Source organism: Pholcus phalangioides, unplaced genomic scaffold, assembly GCF_987345545.1.
Source record: "Pholcus phalangioides strain wild (caught in Gottingen) unplaced genomic scaffold, Ppha-v1.0 ptg000028l_1, whole genome shotgun sequence".
Lineage (NCBI taxonomy): Eukaryota > Metazoa > Arthropoda > Arachnida > Araneae > Pholcidae > Pholcus > Pholcus phalangioides.
Genome location: NW_028301618.1, coordinates 5,425,496 through 5,439,736, shown reverse-complemented (window position 1 = coordinate 5,439,736; position 14,241 = coordinate 5,425,496). Strand labels below are relative to the sequence as shown.

The 14,241-nt window shown below is 35.7% G+C and overlaps 1 long non-coding RNA gene across 2 annotated transcripts; it reads right to left on the bottom strand.

Annotated features, from left to right (window-relative positions):
• Nucleotides 1-535: 535 nt before the first annotated feature.
• LOC149067817 (uncharacterized) lies at nt 536-14,030 on the bottom strand. Of its 2 annotated transcripts, XR_016195291.1 has the most exons (3): nt 13,989-14,030; nt 11,733-11,909; nt 536-859 (listed from the first exon to the last, which is right to left on the bottom strand). It is a non-coding gene; the product is annotated as an uncharacterized LOC149067817 (long non-coding RNA). The 2 variants fall into 2 exon arrangements; XR_016195292.1 differs by lacking the exons at nt 11,733-11,909; nt 13,989-14,030 and adding an exon at nt 1,670-1,781.
• Nucleotides 14,031-14,241: the final 211 nt, after the last annotated feature.

The window sequence follows — 14,241 nt, the reverse complement described above, 5'->3', positions numbered from 1 at the left end:
AAAGGAGTTTTCACATAAGTATTTCTCTTCTCCATTATTTATACGTTGTCTCTGGAGAATATGACACCCCGAGATCAACAGAACAAACTCATCAAAAGGAGTACCAGTGTATATTAAAAACAATTTAAAATAACGTACAATTAACTACTTCAAACCTCAACTTTGAATGCCTGGCGATAGTTATTGATCTAGGTAAAATGGCATCTATCAGAATACTCGTGGCATACAAGCCATCCAATGCCAAGCATGATTTTTAAATGTTTAAAAAAATTTGACACTTCTTTACCAAGCATATTAATGGCCAATATGAACTCAAAACACAAATGTTGGAAATCCAGAATAACAAAAATGGAAACTTCTAAAAGAATTGATAAAAATAAAAAATTCAAATTATAGGCACAAAAAACCTACACATCACCCAAGGATCACAGAACACAGACCAGACATACTCAACATAACGCTAATTAAAAAATATCAACGATCACCTACCATTAGAAATGACTATTGATATGTTATGAAGAAACCAATGCAGCCATTAAAAGTAGTTAACTGGGAACTTTATAAACAAAAACTAAGAGAACTCCCCATAACAGAACCAAAATACAACACAGAAACTGAAGCAGGGGTTACTAAAATATCAACAAATAATATAGGAGAAGCCTTAAAACATGCAACAACTGAAACACTCATTTTGGAGAACACCAAGGACAGATGGTGAATTGATTTCAGAATGTCTCCAGAGCAATTTGATAAATATTTTTATGAGTTTGTATCTATCATATCCGTCTTCATTGTTCGAATCTTGAGAATCTGAATCACCAACAGATGATCATGACTAACCAAAGTGTTAAGGAAGAATCTGAAAGAAAGAAAAATTACAGCAGTGAGCAACTTAAGTAACGAGTGAGACATGATTGTGAATATCAATACACAACATATTCAAACATCACAAATCGCAAAGTAGAACTGACAAATATTTCCATGTTTAGTACAATCAATCTGGCCAAGGAATATGTTTACGCTGTTCCCCTTTCCTAATCTCAAATTTCCACGAATGAACATTGAAAATTCACAAAAATTGTGTTTGCTTCAACAGATTTTTTTAAAAAATCTGGTTTTCAGAATAAGCGTATGATGCTTCAATTATATAATTCGGCATTGAGCTTTAAGTATAAAAATACAATTAAAAACCAATCCAGATGGAATTTGCTACTCAACTAGGAACAGCGCCACATTATTACTTCAATTATTTATACAATTATATATAAAACCTGTCAAAGACAGACATTGTATGAGAAGGAAACCTGTTTAAAACTGAATCAAAATATAGTCTGTTTAATTATTAGTGCTTTGATTTGCACCTTTGTAGAATAGAAATCTGTCTTAAACGGAATATTATTTCAGTCTCTTGACATTCGATTCTGTTTCATACAGGTTTCACTGTAGCAGGGCATGAGAAAAAAAATTTGATGCCAAATGCATTTCTTTTGCCAGAACTAATAATCACAGAAAATTTTAGGTGGCAATACCTTTTTTTTTTTAAGTTTCCACGACAGCCTGGGATCTGTCAAGACCTGATTTATGTTCGAAAATTACATATCGGCACATCAATGAAATGTGCCTAACTACTGGTAATTCTCGGTTTCTGTTACTCTTTTTGTTACATCACCTGAAAATAGTCTCCAGATAATGCCTTTGTAAAGAGTAATAAAAAATACTTGAACTACAAGTTCTCGTGTCAGAGGGATTGAGATTTAAAGATGTTAATGCAACAGAAAATTGGTTTGTAACGTTCTGATCTCACCCGAGGAATAACAGCAACTCAACATTAAATTGACTATGGAGATAATTAAGTATGTCACACAACGTATAGTACAGCGCTGATTATCCCAACTCCAATTAACCGAACACCCTATTTCTCTCAATTTTTTTGATATATCATGCGAAATCGAAAACATTCCCTGATTAGTGTATCGTTGGGAGCAGTAACAAGAGAATAAGGGCTTGGGAAAAGGGTAAATCAAGGTCAAGACAACAAAATTCCTGTTTATCTTACTCCTTCGCAGTGGAACTTTCCGTTGAGCGACAGGTTTCTTGGAAAAGTTGATTGAACTCATGATCTGTTAGTCTGGTTCATTTCATTTAGAACTAAGGTGAAAATAAGTTGTCTGGAAAGCTAAAAAGGATTGTTCTATCATTAGGGGGAAAAGCAGATATTGGAGGCGCTTAAAAATGGCGAAGCAGGAACAAAATTAGCATTGGAGTCAGGGTTGTATGGATTTAAATCAATTTATTTCAGACAAGAAAAAAATGTTTTAATCAAATTTATTTATGCGGATTAAAAAAGTTATTTAAATTTTTATTGAATTTTATTTTAATAATTATATTTTTAAATATTATAGTATTACAAATACAAATACAACGCCACAACAGGCAAAATGCCCAACGAGGCGGCTGATAAAAAGATGCCCATAAAAATATGGTTGTCATATGTTTCAAAAATACAGCAACCCAATTAAAAATGCAATTAACACAAATTACAAACAATATATACACATGATAAAATATTATACAATGCCCATAAAGAATACTTATGGTTGTCTTATTCTAAGAATGGATAGCTTCTCGATTTACCCCAACATGTTTATCGTATTTCTTTTTAAACGTGTCAATTGTGTTACAATTTACTACCTCCGGGGGTAAGCTATTCCATTTATTAACAACCCTATTGGAGAAAAATTCCCTGCGACACCATAACCTTGCATTGTCCCTCACCAATCGATACTGGTGTCCCCTTGTAAAAGCAGTCGATTGGCGGTGTACTAAAAGTTCATGGTCCATCCTATCCATCCCATTGAAAATTTTGAACACTTCGATCATATCTCCTCGACACCTGCGTTCATCCAATGTAAACATATTCAAAAAATGAAGTCTTTCTTCATAACTCAAGCCCTGTGTGCCAATAAGGACACGCGTAGCTCTTCTCTGCACCCCTTCAACCAAGTCTATGTCCCTCTGTAGGTATGGTCTCCAAAACCTTACAGCATACTCCAGTCCAGGACGAACTAAGCCTCGAAAAAGCGGAAGAATGACTTTAGGAGAACGCGAAGAGACCTTTTTGAAAATGAGACCAAGCATTCTATTCGATTTTTTGACAACCGCTGAACAGTGTTCAGAAAACTTAAGTCGCTCGTCAATGAGAATTCCCAAATCGGTGACTCTAGTTGCATCCGGGATAGTGACACCATTCAACTCGTAAGAGAACCGTGGGTTGTTCGAACCAAAATGAGCGACCATGCACTTATCTACGCTAAACGTCATGCTCCATTCATTTGCCCATGCTGCAATCTTGTTTAAGTTGGTCTGGAGCAACTCCCTATCGCTTTCATTCCCGATTACCCTCATTAGCTTCACATCATCTGCGAATTTGCTAGTAATTCCATCGATACCCTGATCGAGTTTATCGATAAAAAGTGAAAAAAGTATGGGGCCAAGGACACTTCCCTGAGGAACTCCACTTGTGACGTCTGTCCAACCAGAGAATTCCCCGTTCACCATAACTCGTTGCGACCTGTCTCTTAACCACGATTCTATCCAATTCAGCAAGTTGCCCCCTATTCCAATCTCGTGTAAACGCTTCAAGAGTTTGCCATGTTGGACCCGATCGAATGCCTTCTGGAAATCAAGGTAAACAACGTCGACATTTTCGCTCTTACCCAAAGCCTTAGTCACGTAATCATAGAAGCAAAGGAGGTTAGTTACACATGACTTCCCCTTCCTGAACCCATGCTGATTATCCGACAATACATTATTCTCGTCTATCCACTTCACAAACTGCCTTTTGATGATAATTTCCAAAATTTTCGAGAGGGAGCTCGTCAAACTCACTGGACGATAATTAGACACCACTTCTCTACTACCCTTCTTAAATATCGGAACAATTAAAATATATATTTATATATATATATTAAATATCAGAGATGCCATATTCAAACAGATTTAGCTGACAAATGGTTGCTCAAGATTTACAATGATGAAGTTACAGGATGTAAAGCTGACTTAGAAAATCAGCAGTTTGCATGGCAATCGATGGATGGTTGAATATCTTTAATGAACCAATTATATGTGCGTTATCACACAGTGTGGTAAAGTCATCCATGTTGGATACTATTGACACATCTGGCTCACCGCATACTGGAAATTATTTAGCAAATTCAGTGAAATCAATAGAAGAAAACTTCATATGTAAAATAAATATCAAGTTTTGTTACAGACAATAACTGCAAATATGCATTTCTTCCAGAAAGACACTGGACGAAAAGCTTGGCTTTCCAGGACTTACATATGGGTGCACTGCCCACATTTTAAACCTGCTAGCCAAATATTTGGTTAAAACTGATGTAACAAAGCATGTTACAAGCACGGTATATTTAAATATTTTCACAATCATCTCTCGAAAGCATAGTATCATACAGAAGGTGGAAGTGCATTGATACTTCCAGTAGAGGCACAATGGAATACTTATTGTCATTCTCTTGAATCTTACATTAAAATTGGTTAGTTGTTAAAGTTTCTGAAGACCACAGATCGGAAACAGATAGCGACACCTCCAGTAAAATCATAAATATTGGGTTAAAAAGAAATGTCGAAGACATGATTGGGACTGCTGAAATCAATAGCCAAAACTATCGATTTTGTACAAAGGAGCAGCAACTGCTCCCTAGCTGAATGGACATTCCTAACTAGCATGTAAAAAGCTGCAATTGAAGGTAAAAGAAGCATCAACATATCAAACAATAAAAAGGTCTCGTCTTCAGCATTTATTCTAAGGGGCCATTCAAGTATTACGTAAGCAGATTTTTTAGCCATTTTTGACCCCCCTCCCCCCTTGTCAACAGCTTAGAATATTTCATATCTTCAAAAAGGGTGGTTGATGACGTAAGGAACCTTCAAACTCCCTCTCCCCCCCTTGTCATCAAATCCGAACCCCCCCCCCCCGATGCAGACATAATACTTGAATGACCCCTAAGCTAATCAATGTTAATTTCTAATATGGAAATTGATGTTAAAAAAGAAGAGAGAAATAAGAGTCTCAAATTTATCAAACAAAACTGTGGCTCCAGGTTCCTGGCAATTACATTAAAATTTTTGGGGAAGTCGGAACCATTTCATGCCGAAAATGTTTTTCTTACCCTAAGATTGTTGATAACTCTTATTTTGAGTGGTCAAATAGTTTTTATAATGTTTTGGGTAAAGATGTAATTAAAGAGAAAGTGATATGGGATTTTTTTTTTTTTTCGAACCTGCTAAAAACAGCCAAAGTATCGACTGCCCGCGCTGAAAGGAATTCTTCAATATTTGGTGTAGTCCATTCCAGATAGCGAAACAGATTAGGAGTAGGCAAAAGCATCAAAATTTGTGTTTCTAATGAAGCAAATGAACAATTGAGGGTAAAATTATTCAATACAATATCCGTAAGATATCAGAAATGCAAGTTTTTTTTCTCTTTTTCTTAATAAAAAGGTCTGATATTTATGTTCTGTATGATTCTTTATCTTTAGTTTGCAAATAATTAAGTAGTCATTATTAAAGGCTAGGAACCACTAGTGATTGAAACATGGGGATCCTGGCCACTTTTTATTTTTGTGAAACATTTAACAAAGAATTAGAGACCACTATCTCTTTCTTCTCCCTGCCATTTGGTCATCTTTGTTGTTCCATATTTCTATTTTTTGTATTTGTCCTTTGGAGAAAGACATTGTCTGGTGAGTTTTGAACATAGATTGTGGCGTGAAGTCCTGTTTTCCAAGGTGTACATCGCTTGTACCGGGGGGGGGGGGGGGGGCGTACGCCACAATCTGTATTAAAAACTCACCAGACAATGTCCCTGTCCAGTCTTTTTCATTTGGTCTTTGAAGTCAGTACTTGGTCTATGTAGCCTAGATAAACCATGGATAGATTTATTACCAGAAAATCAGTCACTGAGAATGAGCTGCCTGATCCAGCAACATCTAAAAATATTCAAGATTCCAGCACGTCACCTGCGCTCTACAATGTTGCTAAGAATATCCCTCTTAGCGATACATCTGTTGCAAGACAAGTTTATGCCATTGCGTGTTCCATTAAGAAATCAATGCTGGAAAAATTGAAAACGTGCATATTTTTATCTGTAGACGAGTCCTCCGATTATGCATCGGTTGCATAACTCATGGTTTTCATGCGCTGCATGGATTCTGATGGACAGATAGAGAAATTTCTAACACTTATTCTATTAACAGGCACTACAACTGTAAAAGACATGCCAATGTACACTGGGGTAAGACAATTTCCTGTGTGTGGGTAGTATTCAAAAGAAATTAAAGCTCCAATTTCATCACAAAATCTATCACACTGATTTTCGAAACTATTTGATGATTTGAAAGTAACCTTGGCATTCATGGTTGGTCCATTTCAAAAAACTGAATGATCTAAACGTAAGCATGCAGGAAGAACGAAATACTGTTTGTGATATGTATGAATTGGTAATGGGCTTCAGACAGAAACTGACCTTGTTCCTTGAACAAGCGCAGAAACATACATATCGGCAATTTCAAGACTAGGAAAAACTTTGGAGGATCTGAATAAGACAGAATGCTTTATTGTCATTCCATGTCTTGAGGATATTATGATACAAAATTTTCCAGATCAGAACCCGGGTCGTCACATGTTTTGCTAAATGAATTTTATTCTTCGCATGCTTCAGAATCGAACAAAATACTCTGTGTAATATGAATTTAAAGTTTTATGATTTGTGCACACACGCAACCATAAAAATAATTGAAGGTGGAACTCTTTCCTTTTTATATGAAATTTTGAATTTCAGAAATAGATTGTTTTTTCATTTAAATTTTGGAACAGTAAATGACTTTATGAAGGGGGTGGCCATAATTTATAGGTGCTCTTCCCATGGTGCCGGACATAAGCAATGCTGGCAAAGCAAAAAAAGATTAAGAATGTGGCTCACAAGAAAACAGCTGAATTCTGTGCGGAAATAGCTGAAAGGGCTATATGCATACGGGCAATTCCATGTGAAACTGGACATCATGTGTGAAAAAATAAGTTGTTCTTTATTTCAATATTTTTATATTTATAGCAAGGGTGAAACATATACTTTCAGAATAAATCAATTAAAATGCTTTTTGTAAAAGTTTTGTTTGTTTTTGGCAACACTTTCAGCATCACTCCCAGAAAAAAAGAAAGAAATTAAAGGAGGAAGGAAAGTATGAAGAATATAAAGAAAAAAACAAAGAAGCAGCTAAAAGTCGTAAGAAAAAGAATGAAAATTTATCAAAATTACCAAAATCTGTACAAGCAAAAATAAAACATGAGACAAGACAAAACATTAAAAAAAGAGTGGCAAAATGCAGAATATTAAAACGAAAATCAGATACATCTGTAAACCTTAATTCATCCTACATCAACTCCAGTGCATTGGGAAAGGCCACATCTCGCACTAAACGATTTTTACCGTCTTCTCCTAGGAGAAAAAAAAGCAGTGATAAGACGATTGTTCCAAACAGAAATAGGATTGGAAACCACAGTTGATACCTCTGCAATTGATAATCAACCAATTTCACTAACTTCAGAAACAAGAGAAATGGTCAAACATTTCTATGAACAAGATGAAATAGGCAGACAGGCTCTAGGTCGTAAAGACATAGTAACTGTTCGTGAAGATAATGGAATGAAAAAGAAGATACACATTAGACATCTGCAGTTTTCCATAAAAGAAGCATATGTCATGTTTAAAAAATAATACCCACACTTAAAGATTGGAAAAAGTAAATATGCTGCTTTACGCCCTAAGCATGTACTGCTTAGTTGCAAACTTCCACACAATGTTTGTTTATGTAAATACCATGAAAATTTCATTGCTGCAGTAAATTGTTTACATAAATATTTTCCACAGGTTCCTGAGTACACATTTGATTTCCCTTCTACTTTACTGTGCAAAAAAATCACCAGATTGTTGGCTTAATGAATGTGCAAATTGCAAAGATGGCAAGTTATTCATGGAGTTAGTTCAAGATCACATGAAAACTTTTGATTCAACGGAAATTACTTGGCATGTGTGGAAGAACAGTCAAAATGACCGTCTAAGTAAGACTGTAGAGGATGGGACTTCAAGTGATTTAATACAGTACATTCATAAACTCATCCCAAAATTTCTTGAACATTGTTTTACAAAAAGACACCAATCAAAAATTTATAGACAACATGGTCTAGTAACTAGCATGTCTCCTCCCCAAAATACAGTATTACTACAGGTTGACTTTGCTGAAAATTACAAATGTGCTTCACAAGATGAAATTCAGAGTGCACACTGGGTGCAATCTCAAATAAGTCTGTTCACAGCCGCATTGTATCATTCTGGAATTATTCACCCTACAGTAATAGTTTCAGATGAATTGAGTCATTCCAAGGATACAGTACTGCCTTATGTTGACAAAATTTTAGAAGAAATTCCAAGAGAAGTAGAAATTTTGAACATCTGGTCTGATGGTCCAGCATCGCAATTCAAAAATAAATTTATTGCTTCTGCTTTGCCTGCACTACAAGAAAAACATCATTTGCACATAACATGGAATTTCTTTGCAAAATCTCATGGAAAAGGGCCTGTCGACGGTATTGGTGGATCTGTAAAAAGGCAGGTGTTGCAAGCTGTTAAGAAAAGAAGCCATATAGTTCAATGTGCGGGAGATTTTGTAAAAGCTGCTATTTCAACATCAAATGTTAATGTCTTTGAAATGACCCCAAAAAATTTAAAAGAGAGGATGGAAAAACTAAAGCTTAAGGAAATTTTTGAAAATGCAGATCGCATTGAAGGACTGAAAAGTTATCATTTTCTTGAAGTGGTGAATGGTAAAAGTGTTGGAAGCAGATTCACAGATCTTTCCCAAATAGCTAATCAAAGTTACAGTATAGTCAGTCCCATAGCATCTATTGGAGACTGGTATGAAGTTGAATATGATAATGAACATTTCCGGGGGGAAATAAAATCTATTGAAAATAATGAATATTTAGTGAATGTAATAATAAGAGCTGGGAAGTACTGGAAATGGCCTCAGCATGTGGATGAAATTTTCTATCCTCAAGAGCAATTGATAAAAAAATTAAACTCACCAGAAGTTGTAAATGCTCGAGGACATTTTAAATTTCAAGAATTTTTTTAGGTTTTATCCATATATTACCTTAAAAGTATTTTGAAGGACTTTTAGATACCTAAGTTTTGCATACAAAAAAAACATTTTTCATATGTAACATCAGTCACGCAAAAAGTGTAACATCAGTCACACCAATTATTTATTTTTTAATTAAATAATTTCACTATTGTTTGTGATTTATTGATTGTGCACCTTTTATTTGAAATCTATTACGTACTAAAAAAAAAAAAATTAAAAATGTAATATTTAAATACACATGAAGGAGAATATCCAAATGTTTTGAAGGTATTCTGACTCCATGTCTTTTTTAACATAACGTCAGTCACACCATTTTGAATGGGCTCAAAGTAATAATCTTTTTTCCTAATCTTTTCACTTTTATGTTCCTAATATTGTCTGTCTAACCTTGAATATATTGTATCATAAATTTCAAATAAATCAAGAAACTTATTTTTGTGTTATTGCAATTATTAACTTCTAAAAAAGTTCAAAATGTTAACGTCAGTCACTGTGGAATTGCCCATACTATCAAGCAAAAGTATAATAAAAGTGTTTGTGAAGTTTGTTGCGGTAATAAGAACAAAATGAAAAAATTTTGCGACATAATTGTCCAAAACCATCCACATGTCCTCGCCTTTGGCTGTTCAGGCCATTTTATGAATCCTCTGGTCAAAGCTATCACCACCCTCTAAAAATGTGAAATATGTATTAGGCACCAATTCACGGACTTGAAAAATCTGTAGTTTATCACATAATGACACAATCCAAATCAAAGACAACAGTGCACAAATAACAGGGAAAAGCCGGGGACATTTTCAGAATTTCAATGGGTGAACATATATTTATGTCCCATTTTCCCGGGACACATTTTTTGCTGTGCTGATTCTGTGGCAAAATAATTGGCCACTTTGCTTTTGGCATCATATTTGGTGACACAGATTTTTCGTACTTGAAATCTCGATTCCCCATATTTTTCCTGAGAAAAAGTGGTCACCCTGGAATTGTAAGGACTAAAATTTTTTCTTTAGCAATTTTCCCATTCAAACAAACCACAATTTGAGGACTTTGAGGAATTTTTCTATGAAGATACAAAAAATCAGAAGATTCCGATTCCCGACCAGGAGATTTTAATAAGGCTGAAAAATCGAAAGCATTGGCACCTATGGTAGCAGAAAAATAAAAAGTATTTTATAGACAACACCACAGACGACTTGGGGAAAAAGGCCACACCTACGTAATGAAACAATGTGGAATCATCCACAATTACCAAAAATACATAGAAATATCCACTGAACATAGAAATTGAAAAAAGTATTTTGAGATGTTTTTAGATAAAGGATTGTATAGAGCAGCGTTCTCAACCGCTGCTCTATACACGAGCTATATACTTATATATAGTGTATAGTGACTCGAGGGAAATAAAATGAATCAGCAATTTGAGATAAGTAAATAAGAAAGACCGACAAGATTCTGCCATAAAAATTATGTACAAAAAAAGGCTCCTTGAGTCAAACAGGACTCAGCCATAGAAATTATATACTGAAAATGGCTCTGCAAGTCAAAAAAGGTTGGGAAACGTTGGTATAGAGAATGTGGCAACTTACAAATGCAGTTATCAATTACAGTCAAATCCCGTTATAACAAACTCCCCGAGAGCAGAGAAATCACTTCGTTATAAAGGAATTTAAAGTTTTTGCATTATTTCTATGTAGACTTACCTGGGATGATTGGAAAAGTGTTCGTTAAAACGGGATTTGACTGTGCATAGGTAAAGCCCCTGAGATAATTTACAAAGAAATAGAGATAGCTGCCCCCTTGGCCAGACAGTAGAAATATGCCTAGGGTCACTTGAGCAGGGCTGAACAAATAAAAATTGGTGGCGGGAAAAAAAAATCATTGTCCTAAAAAAAATTTTCTTTACAACTAAGTTTTTCAAGGCATAGAGACTTCTTTTTAATGTTGACAATGGCAGATATTCTGCTATAAATTCCAATTATTTTGTGCTACTCTCAGCCTACAATTTAGTTGAAAATTTTGTTCAAAGAAAATTTTAGGCGTCACTGCCAATTTTTAAATCGCCATGGTGACCTACTTTTACCGCACACCAACTCCGGTCATATATGGCCATACGGTAATTTCCAAGCAGGGGAGTTGGGTGAGAAATGAAGGGTGCATCGGTAGTCGCCTCAGGCTCGATAGGTAAAGAACTTGCTCCTAACGTTCTATGCCCAGATTCAAACCCATGGACCTTGATCGTAACCTTCATAGTGGAAGACGAGCATCTTACCATGGTGCCACTCGGGCCTGTCATGGTGACTTGGCACCTGCGATTTGTTCAGCCCAGCCCTCAAACACAAGTTTCACTGTACATAAATATCTAAAACAAATCACTTTGAAACGTCAAATTATGTCTTGACCCAATATTTATAGCACAAGAAAAAAGAAATGTCTGAAAATTACAAAACGGTACACCAATAAATGTACCCTAATAGCAAATTTCAATTTCTGTTACTCTTTTTGTTACATCACCTGAAAATAGTCTCCAGATAATGCCTTTGTAAAGAGTAATTACAAAGCGTTTTTGTGTGAACTACAAGTTTTCTCATTTAAGATGCACATCAACATTTTTCCAACAGGCCCGATTTCAAATTTTGAGTTGGCTATTCCTTTGGAAAAACTTCTGGTTGCCACAGCCATCACACAGACCTACAACACAAATATGAATACATTAAACTACTTCAAATGCACGCATTACAAGTTTGGAGGATAGATGCAGGGCCGCAACTGGGGGGGGGGGAGGAGGGACAGGCAGGTCTGGCGTCCTAGGCTCTGGACTAGAGGGGAGCACCAAATTCACCCTCATATTTGAGAAAGTATATAGTTACGGAGCGATATAGATGGCACCACCTACAGAACACAAAACTGTCATAGCTCCCATATTCAGGTGTTAAAATATGTTGCAGTTAAATGGCAACAGATCAGAGTTGTAGACCATCAGGGAGAATAAAATCTTTTTACCAGGAAAACCAAAGTATGAATAGGGAATGAGAAGATAAGTGTTTGAAAAGAGAGAATCTGATTTGCTTTAAATTTGATCAGAAGATATTAATAATGCTAAGATATTTTTAACGAAATGTAAAATGAATTAGAAGAGAATTTATACATTCATTATTAGTAAATATATAAAAGTGTGCCTCTCTCTCCAACTGTTAGTGGATCCTGTTTATAACGTTTTTCAAAAACCGTCATAAAAAACGTAAATAAGAAAAACTTTAAACAGGAAATCTTAATGAGAATTACTTATTGTTAGGACCACGAAAATAAGTTGTACCAAGTGGAAAAACATTCTAAATGGGAGAAACATAAGCGGGATGAACTGTACATTTGTTTTAGATTACATGTGCGGAATTCTTTACGTTAAATTCTTAGTGCTAATGAGCTGCTTTGCAAGCTTTTCATACTAGTAGACAGTGAAAGTAAATGAACCTTTGGATAGAACATGTTTTTAGAAATGAATTACTTTATTCACAGGTACTTTCTTCTCCTAACCACAACATCACCCACCGGCTCAGTCTCAACGAAGAAATACAAGCAGGTGATCAAAGACCTGTGGCATGCTGGAAGAAAATTCATGAATATACCAGTGAATTATAGGGGGGGGGGGCATAATTTTTTTCAAGATAAATTTTTGTTGAGGACCCACTTTCACTCAAAAAGGACCCAGATTTTTCAAAGGTAAATTTAAATACAGTGGCATCTCTGAGATATTTTATATGTATTCTTACCCAATGTTTGAACGTAAAGACACCCATCTCAAAAGGGGAGTATAAATAGGGGAGGGGGAAGGGGTAAACTCACTGATAAAACCTATTTTCAGTTCATACTTCAGGGGACCACCTTCAATATTGTCATCCACAGGCCCCCTAGGCTGGGATCTTTCACGGGCCATTTTTATGGTGGATTTATAGCATGAAAACAAAAAAAAAAAATGAAAATCATCTCGGGCCCCGGGGTTGGAGCCTTGCCAGCCCACCCCTTGTGGGGGCCATGGTCCCAGCCTACGATTATATACATTTACTCCACTCTCATCGCTGTGTTTTGATATGGGACCCCCATGCCTCTACGTTCAACTCATTTACAATGCAAACATTTTTCTGAGCATCAATCTCGATGTGTAAGTGAGTGTGAAATCATGGTGAATTGTCGAGAAATCGAACGCCAACAAACCTTTGAAACTCTCAATATGCCTCGCGAGTCACTACTTTAAAGTAAAAGGTTTCACGACCCACTTCCCCCCCCCCCAAGGCTGGTATTAGGCCGGTATTACACTGTAAAAGTGCTTTGATAAAACTTGAAAAATACAACCAATAAACTGATCGGTTGGATAAGCTTGAATGTAACCCATCAGCTTATTCGTTGTATTCTTCAAGTTTTCTACAAGCACTTTTATAAAACTTGCATAGTGTAATACCGGTCTTACACAATAAAAGTTTGATAAAAGTCCTATTATAAAACTTGAAAAATACAGCCAATAAGGTCAACGGTTAGAATGTAACCAATAACCTTATTGGTTAGATTTTTCAAGTTTTATAAAAGGGATTTTATCAAACTTTTATAGTGTAATACCGGCCTAACAAAGAAACTGAAGACTAATTCTAAATTACATTCTCGTATATTAACAAACCCAAAAATCAATTTATACATACATCATTCAATACAAAATTACAATCTAATGAGAAAAACTCAATATCATTAACCACTGAAAAATATTTGGAGGATACTTACGCTCATCCGCACAAAACACGTGGCTTCCAGGGCGAGTGTTGCCAAAGCTGTTAAAGAATTTTACTTGCTTAAATATGTGTTGCCAGACGAGAACAAAACAGACCATAGAACTGAACTGATCATATTTGCTGGAGAAAAATACGGGAGATTGGACTTTCCTAGCCGGGGTTTCCTAGGAATAGGTGTTTTGCGCCGCGTGAACCGAACAGTATAATTTCTTGTCGGCAGCAACGTGTTACATAATCACGCTACG